Source organism: Adiantum capillus-veneris, chromosome 28 (genome assembly GCF_014529385.1).
Source record: "Adiantum capillus-veneris isolate H3 chromosome 28, ASM1452938v2, whole genome shotgun sequence".
In the NCBI taxonomy this organism is placed as follows: Eukaryota; Viridiplantae; Streptophyta; class Polypodiopsida; order Polypodiales; family Pteridaceae; genus Adiantum; species Adiantum capillus-veneris.
Window position 1 is genome coordinate 116,437,174 of NC_140958.1, and position 25,859 is coordinate 116,463,032.

At 42.1% G+C, this 25,859-nt stretch overlaps 1 pseudogene; it reads right to left on the reverse strand.

The window, feature by feature from the left end:
• Window positions 1-1,303: 1,303 nt before the first annotated feature.
• Window positions 1,304-25,020, reverse strand: LOC147421150 (uncharacterized; annotated as a pseudogene).
• Between the last annotated feature and the right edge of the window lie 839 nt (window positions 25,021-25,859).

A 25,859-nucleotide genomic window follows, 5' to 3' on the forward strand; every position in this document is an offset into this window, starting at 1 on the left:
AAAGACAAAAGAGGCTGAGAAAAGAGGTAATTGAGAAGGAGCTTGCGTGTTCTTCTATGATGCTAAGAGAAAACCTATGGGGACTTTCCATCATCACCAATATTATCGTGAGATGCCTTGGCAGGGCCATTGCACAATGGGCATTCTATCTGCACTTGGCTAGATGCTACTTACCTGGTGTAATTAGTGCTACCCCGAGTAATTGGCACCTTGTGTTTTGCCAACTCTTGCAGCTGGTTGCCATAGCTCCATTAGTGATTCCCACCTCTGCACAAAAAAAGCACTTTGTTGCCTACCCAACAGTAGCTGATGGTCACGTTAGGCTCTCTCAATATTATAGTTCATCCGCCACCCGCCAACACCTCTACCTCCTCGTTCTTACCATCCTCCCTTGCTACCCATCGTCGTCCACCTTAACGATATCCCCTTGCCCCGTGTTGCCAGCTCTAACTTAACTGCTACTAGTTGGCAACACTTCAGAAGGAACTTTTAGATCATTCCTATATTGGAAAAAAAAAAGAGTTTTCCATACACTTTTCCTACTTCTAATGCACGTATGTAGGAAAAGTCCAGACTAGGAAAAGTGAGACATTCCCTACATATATAAGTAGGAAAAGTTGGGGTGTAGAGAGTTTTTAAAGTGTAGTTATATCCCTAGATAGCCAAAGACATTTCTATATAGGGATTTTATAAGGCGTAGAAATTTCCATATAGGAAATAATTTATTTCCCTATGTAGGAATTTTTAAAGGTTTGAAGATCACCATATAGGGATTATTTTTTGAGGTGTGAATATTACCCTAAATTCATGTTTTAGGATCACCAAGTGGCACATGGTATCAAAGAGATCCTCAAGCTCAAATAATTGCACTTTATCCTAATGCTTCACATCATTGTGTCAAAGGCACTCAAAAAGAAAAAAATCTACCTAAATATGACACAAAAAAATTTAAGTTGAAAATATGTGTCTTAATTGAGCTTGAGTGTCATCAATCACATATTGCAATGTCCACTAAAGTAAGAGGATTATCTTTCAAAAAATTTTACCTATGTAGAAATTTTTAAAGGTTTGAAGATCACCATATAGGAATTATTTTTTGAGGTGTCAAGATTACCATAACTTCATGTTTTAGGATCACCAAGTAGCACATGGTATCAAAGAGATCCTCAAGCTCAAATAATTGCACTTTATCCTAATGCTTCACATAATTTTGTCAAAGGCACTCAAAAAGAAAAAAATCTACCTAAATATGACACAAAAAATTTAAGTTGAAAACATGTGTCTTAATTGAGCTTGAGTGTTATCAATCACATATTACAATGTCCTCTAAAGTAAGAGGATTATCTTTCAACATCACTTCTACTTTGTTAGTATCTATCAACCAACCTATAATCTTACAAATCATGGTCGCACTATGGGGATTTTTTACATCACTACAAAAAGACCTAAAGCTAAGCCCTAATTTTTTTAAAGTAATGTATGTACTTCTTGATGAGAAGTACATACTACTTATTGTTCCCTCTCCATATATTTGAGAAAAATGGTCTCAAGGTCTTCTAGTGGCGTCTCCTTGATCTACAACCACGCAAAAACAAAGTGAATATATGCACAATAATGAAACAATTGAAGATGGCCTATGATTATGTTACGGCATTAGCCGCACATGCGGTCCTGCGGTCCTGCGGAGGTTTGGACACTGCAGATCAGGGGTATGCGGTATGCGGCAGTCGTAGCGGCAGTTCTTCAGAGGATATCATGGGACAGGAGTGTGTGCACCGTTCTCGATCTGCGCTGGAGCAGCGATTGTATATGGAGGGGCATACATGTCTTTTGATGTAACTTAACCAATCTCTATGATATTCAGGGCATCTACTGTTGTAACTCTGTGTCTGGATATACATGAATGAAGCAAGAGGTGTTCTGTGCCTGTGTACTGTGTACTTCCTTCTCTTGTCATTCTATATGTTGATGTTCATATAATGTAGTTGCGGGTAATCATTCCCGTAATGCCTATTGCTCCTGTGCGGGCAATAGCCATTACATCTGGCGACCACGATGCGTGATGGACGGCCTGCGATGAATATGCATGCGCACTAGGTTGAAGGGTTCGCCTGACCCTGTGGTTCCAATTGTAGGAAGACGTCGGAGGAGAGGCGGTTCAGATGACTTTGTTTTTTCTTCACCGCAGATTGAGGAATCTGTATCTCCATCACCAAGCCCGGTGTGTGGTAGGCGGTTGCGGCGAGTGAGACGTACTCCGTGCAGTCAGTCATGTCCTCCTGTCATACGTTCACCCTCACGCACACAGGTTGCTCCACCACCGTCTCGGATAAGCAGTCTGGGGGTATCTCCGCCACTGTCTCCACCTCCTAGTGTTATAGAATTGATATTTTATTATCTATTGCAGCTGAAAGATGGCAAGAGCATCAGGAGATAATGGATTATGTAGAAGGATGTTACATTTTATGTATATTTGATTATTCAAGTGCTCTTTGTGAGCTTTGGCCAATTATGTCCGACCGGCCAGTTTGTACTCACTTTGACCATTCAAGAATCTATAAATTAAATACGTGCAAGAGGAAAATGGTCACTCTTGCATGGGGGGAGATTGCACCCAGTGTCCGTCTCATTCTTCTCTCCTGTCCTCTCTTCTCTCTCGCCGTGCCGGCGTAGCACTCCGTTCTAGGAGGTGCGTCTATACGTGCCTTATTGCTCTCTCTCGAACTCTGTCTCCTTCTGTTCATGTATCTCGCGATTATGCGTCTATGTGGTTGCCAGGTATGTCAATTAGTCTGTGTTAGGGTTTGTAGTATGCTATTTCGGGTATTTTGCAGGGAACTCCACGCCTCCGTATGTAGCAGTGGTATCACAGCTGAGGCTACCCTCCCAGACTGAACAATCTGAGAAGCAACAACTAAGTCGTTTTTCTTTCTTATGTTTGCAAATTTTGCTAATTGCTTCACTTAATGTTGATTGCATTCTTTATCACCATAATTTAGTGCTTGTTAATGTAAATATTGTGTTAATCAAACACTGAAAAACATGGATTAAACTAAAAATCATGTCGAGATGATTAGTTACGACAAAGAGGAGTAATACATAGCTTTTAGTAGGTCGATATTAAAGAGAGCAAAATCTTACTCAAGAGGGCTTAGCGACAGTTACATTATAGGATTACGAGGCAACATTTTAAGGTTCTACAAAGGTTAAACAACTTAGACAAGAATACCAGAACAGAAGATTAAGAATTCCAAGTGAACGTTTGATGCGGTGTTTAGACTTGAGCCCGGGATGATGAAGAGGAGAGAGTTATAATCATAATCGTTAGCAGGAAGCAACGCATGCCTGCTATGGAAAAGCCCCATGTGTGACTGCCTTGGTCGCCATTGCTCAAGGAAGAATAGAGGCGTTCACTCGCCGCAATTATTGGAGGTTGGCCTTACTAGAGTACCGCACAAGCCAAGCCTAGTAGTCGTCGTCAACAACCAGTGACCTCTGTAAGCTGCGATGCACGAACCTCATCCTTCCATTAGTGTGTGGAGCACTAAACCTACGGGTTTGGAGCTGCCAAACTTCACCTCCCATTATTTTGGTTGGCTTTCACACTTTAATATTATTTCACCAATATCGTTCTGCAAGAATTGCATGCGCTACAGCCTCAACGTGACCACTAATACCTGCAGTGCCGCCACTAGCTTTTCTCTCTCTCTTTCTCTCTCCCTCGCAACATTCCCCATGCAGCCACCGGCTTACCCTTCTTTTTACCAGCAAAACGCATGCTCACTATCTCTTCCTATCCCCACTGCAGATTTCAACCAAGCTGGGCTTACGCAGTCCGAGAGCCGCCCACTTCTGGGGTGCTTCTTCCCTGCGGCATGCAAGCCACAACTGCGCTAATCTCCTCTCCAGTTGTGCACATGGAGCAACAAAGGCTCCACGGACAGTTAGCAGTAAAGCTAACCACAAAATTTCGTTGTCTTTAGCTCTCTCTCTTGCTTTACTTTACTATGCCGCCATGTAGCCAGATATTAACCACCCGTCACTTCAGTCCTCGCAAACAGCTCCCACAGACTTCACACCGCATCTCTTTCTCTCTCCCCCTGCCAACCAGTGGCATCGCCATCAACTCAAGCTGCCAACCACTTCCGCGCGACGGTCTACCCACCACCTCTGCATGCACATTATGACCCCAAACGATGGCCACCCAAACTACCAACTACACCTCTCTCTCTGTCTCTCAACTGTAGCCGCTCTCAGACTCTTGGAGTCTCGGTGCATGCAATCAGGCACGTCGACTTCTTACTGCCCTCCTTTCTCAGTGCCATGCTATGGCTGCCCTAAACTTCATTTGGCGTCCCCTTCTTTCCAGTACTCCTCTTGCTCGACTTCTCCTGGCCTGCTCTTGGCTGAACTAACCTGTTTGCCAAGCTTCCCCCTCCCACGACCATCTGCAGCGGTAGCCATTGACAAGGTCCCTCCACTGGCACTGCTAGCTCCCATGCAATACAACTCCTCGAAGTACTGCAGCCCTCTCTCTGGGATTCGAATGCCTGCATTGCATCTCCTTGCAACCCGACCTCATCTTTTCATTAACTCCCATGAATGCCTTCTGCCCAACCTCACCTCTCTCCCCTGGTCCAGCTCTGCTCCACCTTACCTTCCATTCCTGGTCCTGGCTTGACGTGCAAAGGGAGGGAGCAAGAAGCTCGAGGAGATGGACAGCTTCCAAGAAGCGTCAACAGGGCACACTATTGCCATTCATTTGTCACTGATGATGTGCCACACATGCTTTGAGGTGCGGACCTCTATCTTCATGGTCAGAAGTGATCTAGCAAGACAGTCATGCTACTCAAGCCCTTCTGCTTTGAAACTATTGGCCCATGGTTGCATAATCGGCCAATAACAGGAAGTAAACTTGGATATCTCCTCCACGGTGTGTACCATGGCCGGGGAATTAGCACCTGCTGCAAGCAGCATGTTGGCAAAGCCCTTCAGGGCGACCAGTGCTGCTAGCTCTCGGACAACACCGCTGCAGAACATCCTCGTGCCTTCACGATGACGACGTCGCTACTGTTGCTAAAATTTATTTATTTATTTATTTTGATTTTCCTCATTTTAATTTGTACCCATGCATTGGATCAGATTCCCATGGATTGTCTCAATTTGGCATCATATCCGATGTTAATATAACAATTCATTTCACTTTTCTCTCTCCCTTCCCCTCTTCCACTACGACCCCATACAGAGGTGGACATTCATGCAGCTTTTCTGTGCCCAGTGCAATACTTTCTCGCATGATGCCCTGTCGCGTATCCTACAACCTCCCATGATCCTCCGACATCCCATGATCCTGATGATGATCATGCCTTTACGCTTTTAGTTTTAGTCTTTCACTGTACTTCCTTTTATTTTTGTACCCACAAATGGTTTACACCCATCAGGATTGGGTCTCATAGGTAATTTTGGCCTTTTAACGACAGTTAAGATAACGTTTCATTACATTTCTATCTCTCTTCCTCCCCTCTCCCCCTTACCTTTTGGACCGTGATTGATATCACTACTGCAACCACACTATGGACCCTGCATTTGTATTTGATTGTCCCCAACCTCGCAAGTCGATGACTTGATCTTGCCCTCCACACACACTCACTCGTCAATTCCGATGATATACGCATACATACTCACACACACACACCTTGTAAGTACTAGACAAAGGCAACCAATGCTAATTCACATACATTCCTGATTTCCCCTCATCATCTCCAACAAAAGAAATCCGTCAACTTGCATCACTACAATAACTACATCCTAGTCTTTTTCGAGCATCCTCACACACCTATTGACACACACCTTTTTCGAGCATCCTCACACTCCTATTGACATTTGATATGTTCTGCGGGTTTCTTCACAAGTGCGGGATACTTAATTTTCCAAGTTAGTTGCAAGATACCATGGCGGAAGAGGATAATTTTAACATGCCACCCAAGATAGTATGGACAAGATCCACAATGATGCACTGGAAAAGATAAGACGCACATCTACCGAATATGAAATCTTATTAGTCTGACATTGTTGTGGTTTTGTTTTGGATTTGCATACACTCTAGCTGTAATATTCCAGATTGCAAGTAGTCATAGATTGAACACAATTTTCTAGTCCTTGGTATGTTCCCATTGTTTGTGCTAGTGAGTCTATGATATATCACCACATATGTGCTTGACCTTCAGCCAAAAATTTGGAATGAAATTACTATTGAATATGACCATGGTAATCTTTAATACAGTTTTTAAACATTAAGTTATTCTCTTCGATGGGCACACATACTGGTTTTCTATTAAAATTTTGTTACAAGTGATAGTCAAACTTCTTAACACTGTTATATTTTTTAACTTTCTATGGATAGAGCTCCCCAAAGTCTACACAATTATCATTAGTTATTTCACGATTCAAAAGCTCCAAGTAGTGATACTGCTAACCTTTTCAACCTCAATCCTTGCCCAGCACCATAGACCACCTTCTCGAGAAAGATAAGTCCTTTCCTACTTTTATATGTCAAGTTTGTATTTGTATCGAAAGATCCAAGACTCATGGACTTAGGAGGTACTATTTAAACCTAGTCTCTTACTAAGAACTTCATTTGTTGAGTATGCTAACTCTCTTGTCTACAACTGTGACAACCCCTGGATGTGTCATCTGCTCCGTTCAAAACACCACCATTCCAACCCTCTCTAGCTTGTACGAGTATTCTATTTTTGTGTCACCCCCTAATCCAAATTGTTATTCTTTCAATTACATCTTTCTATGTACGCACACACAGGTACGTACATTTTCAGACGCAGAATATCCTCCAGGTATGTCCCTCCAGTACATCACACTTTCTCCTTTTCTAATCTACATTGTTTTGTCAACTGAATACTCCAACTCTACTACGGTCACAACTTCCTACTTGCACTGTAAGAAATTTTTAATTGACATGATTATTCATTAGCTATGCTACTCCTCCTATGAGGTGGGGTGCTTTGGGATATCGAACCACAATTTGTAAGTCCTCTGTTACTCAACCTTACTCCAATGTGGTGTGAAATAGGTAGTACATTTTTTATGTTTTTATGCTCTGTCTAGTCCATTCATCACATACACACAGATCTGCCAATTTAGGCAGTGTGTAAATGCTCATCTTGGTGTAGACTCGCCGATTTAGGCAACACCAGTTATCTATGCAGATCAGCCGATTAAGGCAACACACTGAAAAATTACAGATTCACAATGGAAAATGCAGATTCGCCGATTTAGGCAGCATTAGTGCAGATTCGTCGATTTAGGCAACACGTCTTATTGGTGTCGATTCGCCGATTTAGGCAACACCAATCATAAAATCATGTTGCAGTGGCTGGCCACCACTGTAATAACTGGTATGATTTTGTTACCCGGGTACATAATGAAAGTGATTTGGATTTGGACTTATATTGTGGAATTGGAATTGGATTGGGATTCGGTATCTGGTGATTATTATGACAGTGTTTATGTGATGAGATTTGACATTATGAGATTGATGATGAGTGTGACCAATGATATCCTGGTTCATCAGGATATGACATATAGTGCTTATTCTAGTGGTATGGGACACTAGAATAGGTAGTATGCGGATGACGGCAGGCATAAGCTAATGTTGTTAAGTTTCATTAATTTTTCTTTTTTTATGTGACGTTTTTGACACAACATACTAATCACTGTTTTTGACAAGTATTGTTTGCAAATTTTTATCTTCGCAACTGAGGATAGTTGCTTTCCAACGGAGAGGTATGTTATAGAATTGATATTTTATTAGTGCTCGTCAGCCTTTTCCGGGAGGAGAAGGAACAGTTGAGCAAGGGGTGATGGCTCATCCTCAGATTAAGTATAGTCGGTTTCGAGGTCTTCCGAGTGAAGACCCTGATGCACATTTGCGCCTTCAATAAAGCTTATGGATTGAATCATCTGGGGGTGGTGATTCCTCTCCATCAACAATCAGTGTTTGAATCTACACTCTCAAAGAAAGCTGCGAAATGGTTGTCCGAATACCCTGATGATCATTTCCAGACGTATGATGACGGATCCATAGCGTTTCTACGAAGGTTTCGAATGGAAAAGACAGTCCCTCAACATTTAGAGAAGCTTCGAACGCTCCGGCAGAAGTCATTGCCAGTGGAGGATTACGCTGCAAAATTTCGGATGCTTTTGCAGAGTGTACCTCAGGCACAAAGGCCGGCAGCTGAAGTGCTGAATGATTCTTTTTTGCGGGGGCTCAACAAGGATCTCAGAACGGCTATGGCAACAATGGATAAGGTAACTACTCCACTGGATAATGTAATCGCTAGGGCTGTAGTAGCAAGCGAGGCTTTAGAGGATACGGAATCTCCAAAGAAGTCAAAGAAAAAAGACAGGAAGAAATCTCATTGCAAGTCGCAAGACAGTGGCAGTGATAGTTCGGAGTCGGAATCCACAGTATCAGATTCCTCGAACTCAGGCAACAGCGATTTGGGGAAAGAATCGGAAGAGACACCACGGAAAAAATCCCAGCGTCACGGGAAAGGTGTTTTATCCTGATCGTCGGAATCGGCTGTGGTGGCTAAAAGTCTGAAGGAACTATGGTGTACCCAATGTCGGAATCCGGGCCATGCTGCTCAGGAGTGCGCAATGAATCAGAAGTGGTGTGCGATTTGCACGACCAATACTCATAATACAACTTGGAATGTTATGTCAATGGCCGGGGTCGTCGGAGTCGAGGGGACTCTTCTACCTAGCAACAACCACAGATAGGGCAGGGACAAGAGCCTGCTGTGGCGATGTCTCATGCTCATACATCAGAGACGCCTGTGCAAGGTCAAGCAAGAGGACGGGATCAAGGAGGAGGACGAGGTTGCAGAAGAGGTGGTCGAGATCCTAATCGCCCCAAGACATGCCTTTTCTGTTTGGGGATGGATACTGGCGATCTGAGTGTATTGAAGCTATGGAATACGATAAAAAAAAGCAGGAACGCGCTGTAGGGAAACAGCTTAGTGTGGCTATGGTTCAGATCGAAGGACTAGAGGAGTCTAATCCAGTGGTCTCATTAATCACGCGATCGGGTAAAAATGTGGTTCCAACTCTCGATGTGAAGATTCCGGATTGGACGGCTCAGGAAGAGGTGCGGAAAAAGACTGTGTCCTGGTTGCCACAATCCGCACCACCAGTGAAGACAGCAGAACCATCGACTATGCCATCGAATGTGGGCCTGAAAATAAAGGAAGGAAAATCTGGAAATAAGAATGATATTAAAGAATAGGAGGATTGGAATTCAGTTTGGAAAGAGGTCCTCACATCACCAATTCAAGTACCTCTGGGTTCATTGCTGAAATTGGTCCCGAATTTCCATAATGCATTGCTGCGACAAACTACCACTGAGCTGAGGGGAGTCGCCATTAGGAAAGTTGAAAGCGAGGAGGATGATTCAGCCCTGTTGTCGACGAATAGGATCACGGATACCTGCATTCCGAAGCTTTCAGTTCGATACCATGGAACATATATTGACAAGGTACTATTGGATGGTGGAGCGGGAGTAAACATTATCACCCTAGCAGCTTGTGAGCGTTTTGGTCTCAGTGATTGGGAGCCTGCACGCTTTGTAGCCCGCATGGCAGATCAAAGAATAGTGCAACCAGTGGGTTTCCTTCGTGGCATTGTTTTGGATGTGGCGGGCTTATCCTTTGCTGTTTCCTTAGTAGTCTTGAATATTGAAGATCATAATCAGGATTATCACATTATCTTGAGGAGACCCTGGTTACGACAAGTGAGGGTAAAGCATAATTGGGAAACAAATATGCTTACAGTAAAGAAGGGTAGAAGAAAAGTACGTGTGATGTTGGGAACATGCAGACAGCCAGTTCAGGCAGCATGGCCAGTGATAGCAGAAACAATCAATATGGTGGAAGGATTAGAAGAGGAACAATTTCTCAAAGCTAATCCGGATTTGGTTTCTTTATATCTTGCGGATATTTCTCTGATTCCAAAATGGAATTCGGTGGGGGTTTCAGGAACTCCAACAGGAATAGGGGAGCAACAACAGGTACTTCCAAGTTCTGAATCATTGGAGGACGTGATTCAGCAAGAACGAGCGTTTGAGGCGCAAATGGGAAAAATTACAAGGGTTAGAGAAGATGAATTAGAGAAGGTTTTTCTTGGGGAGCAAGCGGAGTCGCAGCCTATATACATTAATAAGCAGCTGGAGACCAGTTTTAGAGATGATTTGATCAAGTTACTGACAGAGTTTAAGGATGTTTTCGCATGGGAACATGCGGATATGCAGGGATTGGATCCTAAGTTTTATCAGCATACGATCAATCTGAAACTGGATGCGGTGCCAGTGAAGCAGCACTCATACAGGATGAATCCGAATGTGGCAAAGCAAGTTAAGATGGAAATTGATCGCTTGTTGGAAGTGGGTTTTATTACCCCTATTGATAATCCGGAGTGGATTTCTCTAATTGTGGTAGTACCAAAGAAAAATAAGCAAATCCGAATTTGTGTGGATTACCGGAAATTGAATGCACCTACTGTTCCAGATCCTTTTCCTCTTCCATTTTTGGATTCCATTTTGGATGATGTAGCAGGACATGAGATGTATACTTTTTTGGATGGATTTAGTGGATATAATCAAATCCGAATGGCATTGCAGGATCAGCCAAAAATAACTTTTATTACCGCATGGGGGGTGTTTGCCTGCAGAGTGATGTGGTTTGGATTTCGGAATGCACCTTCCACTTTTCAAAGGGATATGTTTCAAATTTTTGGTCCTTATTTGACGGATTTTATGAGAATTTTTCTGGATGATCTCAGTGTTTTTGGAGCGTAATTGGAGCATCTGAAGTTGCTATCGATTTTGAATGGACACAGGAATGTGACTTGGCTTTTCGGAGATTAAAACTTCAGCTATCCAAAGCTCCGATTATGCTTGCACCGAATTGGGGTTAGGATTTTCATGTGTTTGTGGATGCTTCGGATCGAACCATTGGCAGTGTGCTGATGCAGGAACAAAGTCAAGGATGGTTCCGACCTGTCTATTATGCCAGTAGACGATTATCATCCGCAGAAAGAAATTATTCTGTAACCGAAAGGGAATGTTTAGGGATGATTTATTCAGTAAAGAAAGAAATTCCGGCACTATCTGTTGGGCCGACGTTTTTTCTTCCATGTGGACCATTCGGCTCTTTTATACCTGGTAAGGCAATAGAATTTGACGGGAAGATTGGCCAGACGGGTTCTTTTGCTGCAGGAATTTGACTTTGAGGTCATACATCGGCCAGGGGCTCAGCATCCGGTGGCTAACTACCTATCTAGGTTAGATTCCGAAGAGCCGCCGACGGGTGTAGATGATGAATTTCCGGATGCGTCTCTGTTTCTAACAAGAGTAGCTACAGAGGCTATCACAGTTCTGCAACAAGCAAGGGTCATTCCTAGCATCCCATGGACATGGTATGAGGAGATGTTTCATTTTCTCGACAGCGACGAAATGCCTTCTTTCTTGTCCAGCCATCAGAGGAAACGTATGGCTATTAGAAGCAGGAATTTTGAGATTATTATGGGAAAGCTCTATTATCGTACGGTGGTAGAGGTATTACTCAAATGTGTGCTACCACAGGAGCAGGAAGCAGTATTAGAGGAAGTCCATACTGGTATTGCGGGAGGTCACTTTGAAACATTAATCATAGCTTGAAAGGTTCTCCAATCTGGATTATAGTGGCCCACATTGTTTCAGGATGCGAGAAATTATGTGCAACAGTGTGATGTGTCAGCGATTGGGGCAACCTACCAAACGGTCCAGAATGCCTTTTCAGCCAGTTCTGCCCTTGGAGCCATAACAAAAGTGGGGTTTGGATTTTGTTGGTCCTTTTAAACCAGTGGCAGCTCACACAGGAAATAAGTATATCTTGACAGCCACGGATTACGCTACCAAATGGGTGGAGGCATGGCCTTTGCAAGATAACACTGCAGTTTCTGTGGCGGGATGCTTATATAAGGATATCTTTTCTAGATATGGCTACCCTATTGAGCTGGTTAATAACAGGGGAAGTCATTTTTTGAATAAGGTGATGGAGAGAATGCTACGGTTTTATTTTGTATTACACAGGAAATCTTCTCCATATTATCCTCAGGCGAATGGGCAAGCAGAATCAACTAATAAGCAATTGATTCGGATTTCAACAAAGTTGGTGAATATGCATCGAACGGATTGGGATGTGACTTCCTTTCGCCTTATGGGCCTATCGGACAGCTTATAAAGTGGCAACAGGATTGACTCCTTTTAAGTTGGCATTTGGCATGGAGGCAATTAGTCTGGTGGAGCATGTGATTCCGAGTATGCGGATGTTGATTGCGGATCGGCTTCTTACGGAGGATTCTGTGATTTATCGATTGGATGTTTTGCAGGAACTGGACGAAGAGCGGACCAAGAGCAGCTGAATAGCTTTGCGGTGCTGCAGGATTTGCAATCTCGGCAGAAAAAATGGCTGGATCGCCCGAAAGCACGGCAATTTGTTCGGGGACAGCTGGTCCTTGTCTTCAATTCCCGCCTTGGGAAGATGCCGTGGAAGCTTAAATTATGGTGGTCAGGACCATTCTGGATTTTTCAAGCATGCGGGCCCATCTCTTTTTATTTGGAGGATTTACGGGGGGAGGTTATTTCTGTTCCGATCAATGGTTTCAGAGTGCGCCATTATGTTTCACCTACCACGATTCAGTGCCCCTTTGCTGTGGTACATGAGCCGAAAGCCGCCCTAATCATTATTGGGGATTCTTTTGCATGCAATCTTGGAAAGCAGGAAAGGATCTATGATGGTTGCGACACCGTGGATCGCCCTATTTTGGGAACTCATTGTGGAAAGGTTACTACTACATGCAGTCGATTCTTATTGTGTTTCTCTTGTTTAGTGTGTCGCGCGCTCTTAGTTCTATACTCTCTGCTCCTTCATCCCATCACCACCATGACAGCTTCTCTCCTGCAATGTATTCCTTTCATGCCCGTACAGCAGCTATCGCTTCGACGAGTGGACGCATGGCTGCAAGACTTGCGGCTGCGTGTGTTCGCCAACCTGGATTGGCAAGGTATCCCAGTTCACCCGCAGGCAACAGGTTTGATTCAGCAACTCGCTGCTGGCGATAGGGTGGTGCTGAATAATCAATAGATTTAATTGTTAGCAGAAAGGGTCTCAAGGTGTTGCTGTTTGCCCAACGATGGCGTGGTGCGCGCCTCTCATGTGATCCTTGCTGCGGATGTAGAGCAAGAATTTGGTTTGAAAGTAAAAGGAGATTATAAGCTTTCAGGGTTGTCAGATGTAGCAACCAGGGATGCGTATCAATGGTTTCTCAAGGTGATTTGGCTGCAAGCCAAAACCTATACCATTTCGACCCAAGCAAGAAATGTTTTGCATTCGGCCAACTTTGGGCCAGTAGCTTGGGCAGCGGTGGTCAGAGAACGCCTGCTGCTGGCGGAGTGCCAAAGAGTGATGGCATAGTTGGGGAGGAATACCCCAACCAATACAAAGGTTGGCAAACTGCTCACATTGATTTTTCCTTTAAGAGAAGTTTTTCCTCTCGCCCTGCGTCCTCTCTGCCACTTTGAAGACGATCGCTTGATGGTCCAAGGCAATAATGCTCCTCTGTCACAAACGCAAAGCTTGGCAGTGCCGGCTGAGAGAGAAACACAGCATCAGCATGTGGGCACTGGGGATTTCCTGGTCCATCGACAGCAGTGGTATCTTCTGGAGCCCAAGAGATGGCCACTGCAGGTGCAGGATCAGCAAGCCGCAAGCGCGACAGAGAGGAACAACAATTTTCTACACCACCTCCGGCGACGGCATCTCTTCTTTCGGAGGATTCTGCAGCGGCTCGTTGGCGCCGTCGAATGCAGGAGAGAGTGGGCAGTGCTACTCCGTTGAGGACGGGCTCTCTGGTTGCGGATGTTCCCGCTCAACCGCAAACTTCTGGCACTACCAATGCGGCTGCCTCGACGAGAGGTACTCTTCCCGCAGCGCTACCTTGGGAGGCTACGGCAGCGACTCCCGCTGGCCAATTGCAGGCATGCGGCATTTTTTTTAGCAGACTTGCAGAGTCTATTCGTGCGGCCTGGCCAGCCCCCGCCACAGAGGGAAGAGTCAATGAGCTGGAAGCGCAGGTAGCGGCCTCGCAGACTCGCATTGTCGAGTTGTCCACTCAAAATGAAGAGCTGACTGCAACAACTCACCAACAAGGGGCAGAAATACAAATGTTACGAGGGGCTAATGCTGAGTTTGTGTCCTCTATTCAACAGGAACTTCTCCAGTTGAGAACGCAGCATAGCCTAGCCTCTTACTTAGCCTCGCACCCTAGTGATGTAATGATCAATATGAATGACTTGGATGCGTTGGCAGTGGAGATGCAAGAAGATCTCCGAGTTTTTTTGGATAATCAACTACAAAGCTGGAGCACACGCTTGGCTGCTGAGGTGAGAGCACAGCCACCCACTCAGCAGGTTATGGTGCAACACCCCGAGTCATCCAACATTGACAGAGGTAAGAGTGTTGTTCCCGAGGGTTTTGATGTTGCTGATTGGGCACAAGCTACAGAGGATTTTGCTGAAGCCCAGGCTCATGTATCTCGTTTGCATAAAATGATTCGTTGATTTCGTAAGGAGCGGCGCAAGGTCTGTTTTTGGGTGGAGACTTTAGGTCATTCTTTTTCTCTCAGTCTACCACCTTGCCCTCCATTTTGGTCTTCTCTTAATAGATACCTTTCTCGCTACTATCCTTTACATACACCTCTTGCTCCTCTGTCCACAGGCGCCTCAATCTATTTCTTTGCCAACACAGTTTATTCCTCGGGCTCCCTGGCCGGAACATATTGAGATAGATCCACGTCTTTTGGATGAGGTCTATCGGGCACATACTGCAGATTTTAAAGGCTTTGGCTATATTGATATTTCCTCTTCACGAGATCGAGGTGCAGAGCAACCACCGGAACCTTCCAACCGGAGGGGCTGAGTGTGGGTTCGCGCAATCCACCGTGCGTGCCAGGTGTTACGGCATTAGCCGCACATGCGGTCCTGCGGAGGTCTGGACACTGCGGATCAGGGGTATGCGGTATGCGGCGGCCGTAGCAGCAGTTCTTCACAGGATATCATGGGACAGGAGTGTGTGCACCGTTCCCGATCTACGTTGGAGCAGTGGTTGTATATGGAGGGGCATACCTGTCTTTTTATGTAACTTAACCAATCTCTATGATATTCAGGGCATCTACTGTTGTAACTCTATGTCTAGATATACATGAATGAAGCAAGAGGTGTTCTGGGCCTGTGTACTTCCTTCTCTTGTCATTCTATATGTTGATGTTCATATAATGTAGTTGCGGGTAATCATTCTCGTAATGCCTATTGCTCCTGTGCGGGCAATAGCCATTACAGATTAAGAGATTTTAAGAGATCGTGTTACTTACTTCAATTGAGAGGGTTAAAGAGATGCGTTTTTCTTTGATCAAGCTCTCATGCTCCATCAACTAATAATAACATAAGTTATAAAAAGAATATCCTTTAGTCATTCTTAAGTTTCAATAGAATATAGAAATCCACATATTAGTGTTAAAAGCTTAGTTTTACTTTTGCTCTCTTAGCCTTGGGAGCTTTGAGGGCGACCTTTCCTTCCTTATGGGATCTCATTTTTGTGGTTACCTATGCATGGATATTGAGACAATAGAGATTTTATATAAATAGACGTATCAAGTTGAACATAAGTAAATGCATGGTACTAAAGCTAAATGAATCATTAACTTTATATGCTTACTTTTCTCACTCTGACACAATTTCTCTCCACTTTACTTTCCTTTTCAATTTTGAAACCGTTATCAACTATAAATGTATTAGGCATGCATTGCAATAAGAATAGATGATATTCAATTCAAGGATAAAATGTAACCATAAAAATTCTTACCTCTTGTGATACTAAAATTTGATTATCTCCCAAAGAAATATGTTCTTTGGGAGCATGTACTCTCTTCACACACCCAAGATGAGAAAAATCATGATGTGAAATTTCATTTACATCACCACAATCCTATAACAACTCCCTTCATACTTCCATGTTTTAAAAGATCACAATATGAAGTTGGGATCTCATCCCCCACATAAGATTCATCAAGATCCTATAGCAAATGAGAAAAGTCATGATTATTTTTTCAATAACCTCAATTAAAAAAATATGTTATATTTGTGGATTACCTCATCAGAAATGTAGCATTGTAAACCTTCAAAGCTTTTCATTTCCAACATGAATGTATCTATCTACAAGTGGAAATGAGAGGCTTATATATCATAAGCTAAAATGGTTTACTTACATGCTTAGTGTACTAGCTATAATGTTATTAAACCATGATTACCTTTGAAAATCCATCCATTTTTTGTGGTTCTTCAAAAAGGCTAAAGTCCTCAAAGTCTTGAGTAAAGTTTCTACAATTACGATCCTTTGTTGGTGTAGTAGGAACCTAAATTTCATACCACAATTCTCAAATATAAAAGTTGAAAATTTCATGGGCTTCCTATGGTCAATGAAAAGCATTGTAGAAAACACTTTGGGAAGTTGAAGTCATACTATACTAAAAGAGAATATTTTTTTCTATAGCTATACTTCAAACTTAGAATATGACTTAAAGAATTAGTTTTAAAATCATTGAAGCAAATAATATTACCATATGTGATACTTTATCTTGCTCATTCTTCTTCTCACTAGAAGTAGTAGCATCAATGTCCTTAAACAAAAGAAATAGTAATGTAAGAGAAATCCATGTGAGAATTTTCAATGCTTTTAAGATGTATGTAAGCTACCTGGTTAGTTCCCCCCATTCCAAGACCCTAGTGGCACGTTTGCATTTTTGAACCAGCTCTCCCGTTAACCCCCCCAATTTCAAAGTAGCCCATCCAGGTGCTAAGAGTTTATCGTGCATCTTGATCTCTTTCCACTATCCTCCACTACTCACTGGTCCATTTGGCTATCAAACGCGACTGCTGTTACTGTAAATCTTTACTGGAGGGAAATAGCAAGAGAGCTAAACAATACGACCAATCCACTTCTGGGATGAAACCAACAAGCATTGGAAACCTTCTGAAGATTTAGCCGATCAACTTCAGCAAAATGGCATAGAGAAGATGCTTGTCTATAGAGTTCTTGAAGGCCTGAACAACGGTCTAATGCCAATTCAAGACTTTACGTTTGAGTGGAAAGCCTGAAAATGGCCCAAAGATAGTTATTTTTTCAAACCCCAAACCAAGATCATATATCAAGAGCTCATGCACAAGGACGACTGGTTTACTCCTTTAAACAAACAGTGGAAGATACAGTGGACAAAAGCTTGGTGGACTGAGGTCACCTTAAACATTTGGAAGCCACAGTGGCCCCACTTCATGAAGGTGTTTTTATGGAAGGTGCTTTGGGGAGCCCTGTCGACGAGCGTCAAGATTTAGGCACGAGGTATAGGATCCGATAGAGGCTCTGGCTGCCGGGGGGCTAGTGAAGACCTGTCACACCTTTTTATGGAATGTCCAACCATAAGAGGTTTGACAAGGAAGGTGTGCAAATGGATTCAAAGAACGTGGAAGATTGGTTTCTTCAAGAAGGATCTTTCTCTTGGAGGAAAACGTTTTCAGAGTCCTGCCCTTCTGATCTGCACCCAAATTGTTAGATTTGCTTCTTCTACAATATCTGGAAGGTCAAGAACTGCCGTGTCTTCAATAATGAAGTTTCTGTGGCTAGTTTCTCATTAATTATTCAAGAAAGCAAAGAATTGATATATACGATAAGTACAAGTCATGACTCAGATGATTGGATTTGGGAAACACAAGCCATTTGATCAAAGCCTTTATGATTGTAAAGTCTGATGTAATATCCGCCTCTCAGGGCTCAGCCTGGGCTTGAGATTGATGTGTAATTTTATGTTCTCTTTCTAATAGAATCACTCACAATTGTGAGTTTTGCCAAAAAAAAAAGATGTATGTAACCTACAAAAAGAGAAAATAAATTTTCTTAATTGAGGGAAAGAAAGTGCTTCTTAAAAATTTTGGGCATCGACACCATGTGAAAGATACCTCTACAAGAATAATTTAATTATTAGTGATATCTCTAAGAAGAAGAGGATGAATTCTTGAAAGAATGTGTAGAAAAGGTTCTACCTTTTCCATAGGGAGAGATTGTGTAGCATTTAATGGCCTAGTAACTTGTGTGTAGCAAAAAATAGCATGAACATTAGAATAGATTCCTAATGAGTATAACAAGAGTGCTTGGGTGGAGAGAGCAACAAAAATCATAACACCTAGTTACAATGGTATGAACAATACTTCAAAAGAGAGAGAAATTAATCTATTGACAACAGTTGAGGACCGGATTTATATGGAGCCGGTCCCCCCTCCAAAAGGCTTTGTATTATATGTCTCCCCATTCAAGGGAGACATTTTACAATACAATCCGTCGTGTTCCTTCAATAACTAGCTAGTGCAATGAGGATGGAAGCTTCAAGCACTAGAAAACACTTTAAAACACAACATTAATTCCCTCACGGTCTCAGACCCAAGACCTCACACACCTTCGAAGATGGTGAGAGCTAGCGGGGCATGAGAGTAGATTGAGAGGAAGAAGGAGTAGTCTTACAAGAAAGATGTACATCTCCTCACATAATCACTCATATTAGCGTAGCATAGCTTAGTAGTTAGCATGATAGAGGAGATGAGCATGCATTGAAGCTTAGCTCTTGGCTAGATTTACATCACAAAGCCAAGAGTTGTTGGTGTAGGCCTCCCTTCTCACAAGCTTGGAGTAGGTGATAAGCTTTCCATTAAAGCTTGAGAAGGAGAGAGAGAGTCCTCTTGATTCACACATGAGATTGTGTGAGTGTGTGTGTGTGTGTGTGTGTTCATGACTTGACAAATTCAGCCCTCTCTCTCTCTCGGATGACCCCTCTTGGAAATTACTCTTGCTTGCACCCCATTGGCCCATGCCAGGCTTAGCCCGTAAGAATGTAGCTCCCTTCTCACAAGCTTGGAGTAGGTGATAAGCTTTCCATTAAAGCTTGAGAAGGAGAGAGAGAGTCCTCTTGATTCACACATGAGATTGTGTGAGTGTGTGTGTGTGTGTGTGTGTTCATGACTTGACAAATTCAGCCCTCTCTCTCTCTCGGATGACCCCTCTTGGAAATTACTCTTGCTTGCACCCCATTGGCCCATGCCAGGCTTAGCCCGTAAGAATTAAGTAGAATAAGTGATAGCCTTCTGACATGTGTCCCCCTTTTCTCTTTTGTGAGAGCTTTAGGTAATTAAATAATGCAACTAAACTATCATCGGACCCCTTTGTCTTCTGGCCAATAGGGAATCAGGTAAGCCATTGGGCTGTTAAATGCTCATTGGACCCCTCGAGAGACTGTACAATAGTTTTCTAGAGAGCTTAAATCTTATTAATTATTTTATCAAGTGTTTTTAAATGAATTAAACTAGATTTACTCTAGCCTAATTCTCATTGGTCCACCTCCATGGCCATCCTACAGGATTTGAGTGCACCTTGTGGGCAATTGGCCTAGGGAGTTGACATGTGTCCGTTATGCCCTTTGTGTAAGGGAGCTTTTGAGTGAGTGTGTGTGTGTGTGTGTGTGTGTGTGTGAATGTGTGTGTGTGTTTCTCTCTCATTCCCTACTTGAAAGGCTTGCCCCCTCCTTTGTAGGAGTTTTGAATACTTTTTGGTACACACAAAAAGCATCCAATTTCCCTAGTGTTTGACCTTTTGACACAACCTTTGAATTTTGGAACCTTAGCATTTTGGAAGTCTTTTTGTTTTTTGCAAAACTCACAATTGTGAGTGAATAGTATTAAGAACATCAAAAATATACACTAACCTCGAGCTCAAACCGATCCGTGAGGGTCAAAGGATTACAAGTTTTCTGCTTGACAGAGAAATCACAACTACTCCTAGGCTTTACTTACTACAAGATGACATATATTGTTTTAGACCAGTCCTTAGCATTTTGGAAGTCTTAATGGGCTGAACCTTAGGGTCTTTAAAGCCCATTGTTGCACACTACAAGAGGTTATGTGCACTTGCGACATTTTTAGCGACATCGTATAATGGCGTATTGGCTTCACTTTTCTTATCATCATAGATAAGCCTTTTTGAATCCATGATCGTCTCAATCATTTCATCAATCTCGAGCTCAAACATTGCCTCGTTGGGAATGTGGTTAGCGTGATCATCCTCCGAGCTATCAGAGGATACATCTTGTGGCCTCACGTATGCTGCTTGATCAAAGCGCGTACGAACACGTCTATTGGGTTGTAAGATTGCTGCATGTTGGCCAGCGTCAGAGTTCGACGAGTTATAATTGGCAAAAACTCAATCTATAATAGATGGATCAAACTCGCCAAATTTGCGAACGTGCTACAAAGAAACGCATCTTGTCCGTCGCACAGCATGCTTGCATTGATGACACATAAGATCCTTGTTGAGAGATAGGTATTTCGGTTGGATGGCCCCACATCCTCGTCACTACTCATAATGAATGTAAAAACCTTATAAACTGGACATAAATTCAATATTCTATTGGCATCCTCTGTCTTCTCTCTCTCTCTCTCTCTCTCTCTCTCTCTCTCTCTCTCTCTCTCTCTTTGTTCACACTGTAAACTACCTCACATTCTCTAGTCATGTCCAATCCCCGCACACCTCGGTCTAGAGGTGTACGGAGATTAGAACCACTGGGTTATAATCTCGTCTTTATTGGTCTATGCCTATATTTGTGGGTACAATAAATCTACACACCCACGTCTACATGATAGTGCATGTAGTGGAAAACCCCCCTTTGCCTCTTCTCTAGCTGTAGCAATTCAGAGCATCTTAACATCTCTTAACAGCAGATCCTTGTTTGAGGGATTACTTAGCACATTACATGTTGGCCTCCAATTTGAGTATCATATCGTTGAAAGCTTTCCATCTTAAGGTCGTATCCGTAGAGAGGAAGAGAGAGATCACCGTTCGCTTAACTCTAGTTTTCTTCCATAATCCCGAAGGTAGACTTTAATATAAAAACTAAATCCAAAATATAATCTTAAATCTAACCTAATTGAACATATGGTGATTCTGAGCTAATTGAACATGGTTAGTGGGAGAGTTAATAGGTGTCAGATTTTGATGGGAATATACATATTGTTGTGTACCTAGTGTTTGCTCTTTGGGCAAAGCTTTCATTGACATGCTTTAAAATCTAACCTAAATCTAATTGAATCTAATCCAACATAAATCTAGATCTAATCTAATCTTGAACTCAACATAAACCTAAATCTAATCTAATCTTAAATCTAGCCTAAACCTAAATGTAATCTGACTTAAATGTAAATGCAATCTAATCTTAAATCTTGTCTTAATCTTAAATCTAAATCTAATCTAATCTTAAACTCGATCAACATAAACCTAAATCTAATCCAATTTTAAATCCTAAACCTAAATGTAATCTAACTTAAATCTAACTTAGCTAATCTTAAATCTTGCCCTAATTTTAAATCTAACGTAAATCTAAAAATAACATAATCTTAAACTCAACATAAACCTAAATCTAACATAATCTTAAATCTATTTTAAATCTTAATATAATCTTAAGTATAACCTAATTTTAAATTTAGCATAAATTTTAAATATAAGTTAAATGTAATCTAACTTAATCTTAGATCTTAATCTAACCTAATTTTAAATGTAATTTTAAATCTAACCTAACCCTAAATCTTAATATGACTCTTTCGCTTGAGAGAGAGAGAGAGAGAGAGAGAGAGAGAGAGAGAGAGAGAGAGCGGGTTTATCTCTTTCGCTTGAGCGTGGAAACCCAGTTATTCAATTTGTAGTCTCACAAGTTAGCAAATTTATGCATAGCCTAGGGTCTTTTCTTGCCTTCGTATTCCTTGTCAGCACCATCACTTTCTTCATAAGAGGAAGAGGATGAAGAAGATGGAGAAGAGGGTGACCTCTTTCTTGCCTTTTTCTTCTCTTGATTTTATCATCCCTCTTTGAATTATGGTGTGGAGAGGTGTCCGATGGTCTTCTCCATTTAGGAGGTGATGGAGAGCGTTTTGCCCGCCGTTTTCGTCGAGCCATCTCTGTAGAGGTGGCTGGAGACTCGCTTCTTTCTCGTTCCTTTGGTGGTGGCTCTTGAGTTCTCCTTTGAGAAGGAGATGTGTCATCAAGAAGCAAATTTTAGAGCCCTTCATACAGATCCTCTTCTTCTGCCCAAATTGGAGAGAGGCCTCTTTTGGAAGTTTCACAAGGAGGCTTCCTAGGTACTCTCTCATGATGGTGGGGAGTTTGGATAATCCCATGAGCACGAAGTTGTCGTTGCACTTCACTTTGGAGGGATGGATTGCCCATGGCTTGTTGAAGCTTAGAAACAAGGTAGTTAACAAGCATAGGGGCACCATCAATAGCCTGCTCATTAGCAAAATCAAAGCTATCAACATTAATTTCACTCTCTTTACTATTGTCAGCCATTCTAACAATGTTTTAGGTGTACTTTGGCACTTCAAGCCCTAGTTACTGCTCCTCTTTACCCCTTTAGAAAAGCACTCAAGCTACTGTACCCGTGGCTCGAGTACCATTAATTGCAAGGAATAGAAGAGAGGGTCTTTCAACACCAAAACAGCACCCGCTCCTGTCAAGCTTCTAATAGCTCAATAGTGGTTAAGCCGGAGGCAAGCCCCATAGGAATCCACTATTAAGACCATAGCTCATGGCGGTGATGCCCCGTTATCTGCACAAAGGTAGACGCACTACACGGATAAAAAATCCCTATTCTACTTACTCAATTGCAATTAATATTATCAACCATTTATAGATAGTTTGAGGACCTCCCTTCTTGAGAAAGAAAAGAGAAACCTTCTGCTCTGATACCAATGGAATATTTAATGGCCTAGTAACTTGTGTGTAGCGGAAAATAGCATGAACATAGTGAGCATTTCATTAGAATAGATACCTAATGAGTATAACAAGAGTGCTTGGGTGGAGAGAGCAACAAAAAGCATAACACCTAGTTAGATAGGCATGAACAATACTTCAAAAGAGAGAGAAATTAAGCTATTGAAAACAGTTGAGGACCAGATTTATATGGAGCCGGTGTCCCCTGCAAAAGGCTTTCTATTATAGGTTTCCCCCATCAAGGGAGATATTTTACAATACAATTCTTCGTGTTCCTTCAATAACTAGCTAGTGTAATGAAGATGGAAGCTTCAAGCACTAGCAAACACTTCAAAACACAACATTAATTCCCTCATAGTCTCAGACCCAAGACCTCACACACCTTCGAAGGATGGTGAGAGCTAGCGGGGTATGAGAGTAGATTGAGAGGAAGAAGGAGTAGTCTTACGAGAAACATGTACATCTCCTCACATAATCACTCATATTAGCATAGCATAGCTTAGTAATTAGCATGGTAGAGGAGATGAGCATGCATTGAAGCTTGGCTCTGGTTGGATTTGCATCACAAAGCCAAGAGTTATTGGTGTAGGCCCCCCTTCTCACAAGCTTGGAGTAGGTGATAAGCTTTCCATTAAAGCTTGAGAGAGAGAGAGTCTTCTTGCTTCACACATGAGATTGTGTGAGTGTGTGTGTTCATGACTTGACAAATTCAGCCCCCTCTCTCTCTTGGTCGACCCTTCTTGCAAATTACTCTTGCTGGCACCCCATTGGCCCATGCCAGGCTTAGCCAGTAAGAATAAAGTAGCATAAGTGATAGCCTTCTGACACGTGTCCCCCTTTTTCCTTTTGTGAGAGCATTAGGTAATTAAATAATGCAACTAAACTCTCATTGGACCCCTTTGTCTTGTGGCCAATAGGAATCAGGCAAGCCATTGGGCTGTTGAATGCTCATTGGACCCCTTGGGAGACTGTCCAATAGTCTTCTAGAGAGCTTAGTTCTTATTGATTCTTTTATCAAGTGTTTTTAAATTAATTAAACTAGATTTACTCTAGCCTAATTCTCATCGGTCCACCTCCATGGCCATCCAATAGGATTTGAGTGCACCTTGTGTTCATTATGCCCTTTGTGTAAGGGAGCTTGTGTGTGTGTGTGTGTGTGTGTGTGTTTCTCTCTCATCCCCTACTTGCAAGGCTCGCCCCCTCCTTTGTAGGAGTTTTGAAGACTTTTTGGTACACACGCAAAGACCTTTGGACACAACCTTTGAATTTTGAAACCTTAGCATTTTGGAAGTCTTAATGGGCTGGACCTTAGGGTCTTTAAATCCCATTGTTGCACATTGCTCTTTTGCAGATGGCCCCCCCATTGGATCCCTATTTTCCCTCTTGTGGATACCTGCCTACTGTGGCCGGTCTGCTAGCTTAGCTAATATTCTAGCTTTTTCTCCCCTAGTACTTCCCCATATTAAATGATCAGTTTAACATGAGAAGATCATTTAGGAGAATTAGATAGTAGTTATTATGACAGATTTTGGACTTGAATGTTTCCTCTTGGATTGCCAATAAGAGAGGAGATGCACATAGATGTCCTCTGTTTTCCACTTGTATGGTGCAACATCCTTAAATACTAGAGGCTCTAGCTTGTTATGATTTTGTCGAATGTTATTCTCAATTTTCTCTCTCTCTTCTTTTTTAGGCGTAGGTCCTCAGGCACACGATACCCTTTGAACCTTTGTCGAACCAACCGATAGTTACTAAGCATAATAAAATGTTGATCTTCGAAGTGTTTTTGTAGAATTTCTTTTCCATACAGCTTGTTTTTAACCCTATTCTTGGTCTCCGGTGGCTTGAAGATTTTGTCATATGTGGATATAGGGATAGTATCTACTTTTGACATAGTTGGCATGGCTACATATACAATTATTAAAATATCAGTACTTGATTATTATAAGATTTATTAAAAATTACAAACAAAATTAATATATCAATTACAAGTGATTAAAGAAAATTGTACCTTCTTGCTGCTTCACTAGTGGACACGATGAAGTATTGTCATGCAACAATGAGAAAATCATATCTCAAAAGCTCTTATTTGTTTTCATTTCTCTCCTCATGGCCTCCATTGTATTCACATTGAAGCTTGCCATTCCAATCCTATATAAAAGAGACATTTCATCAATTAAATTGATACTTTATTGAAACTTTGGTTATATGTATTTTCACAAAAGTTGATCATACCATGTACATAGTCATGATTGCCACATAGTAGAAACTAACTTGGATCCTCCATTAACAAAGATAAGTTTCTTTTTAAGTATGTGCCATCTCTTTGGAGGATTTACACACAACCACCAATCTTTCCATTCATCATCCTCTTTCATTACCTTCCATCTCTTCTCCCTTTCATGTATTTGTCCAATCCACGCAACCTTGACCTTTTTGTGAGCATTGTCTACACTTTGTATGACTACATATTTGAGATCCTTTGAGGAGCATAGAGGATCACAATTTGGCTTCATCAAAACAAGATCATCTTCCTCTATCCATGGAGGAGTGCATCCAATGCATTCTAATTGGACTAATCAAGTTCTAAGGGCCAAACCATGAGCTTCATATGCAATAATATGAGAACCATGTTTCAATGGCACAAACTTATGTAAAAGTTCACTTATTGGTCATATACAATCCCATCTATAGGGCATGAAAGTGGGTTGTAAAATACTCATACCTATAGTTTTGTCAATATCCAGGCTTTCATGAGCTCTGACGAGAGATACTTGTTGCCGATAATAGTCAGCCCCAAAAAATAATTTCAAATCTTCATTGTGCTTGACAGAGAAAAAGACCTTAATGCAAGCTTTCCAATGTCCCACACTAGAGGAAGGAGTAGTCTCT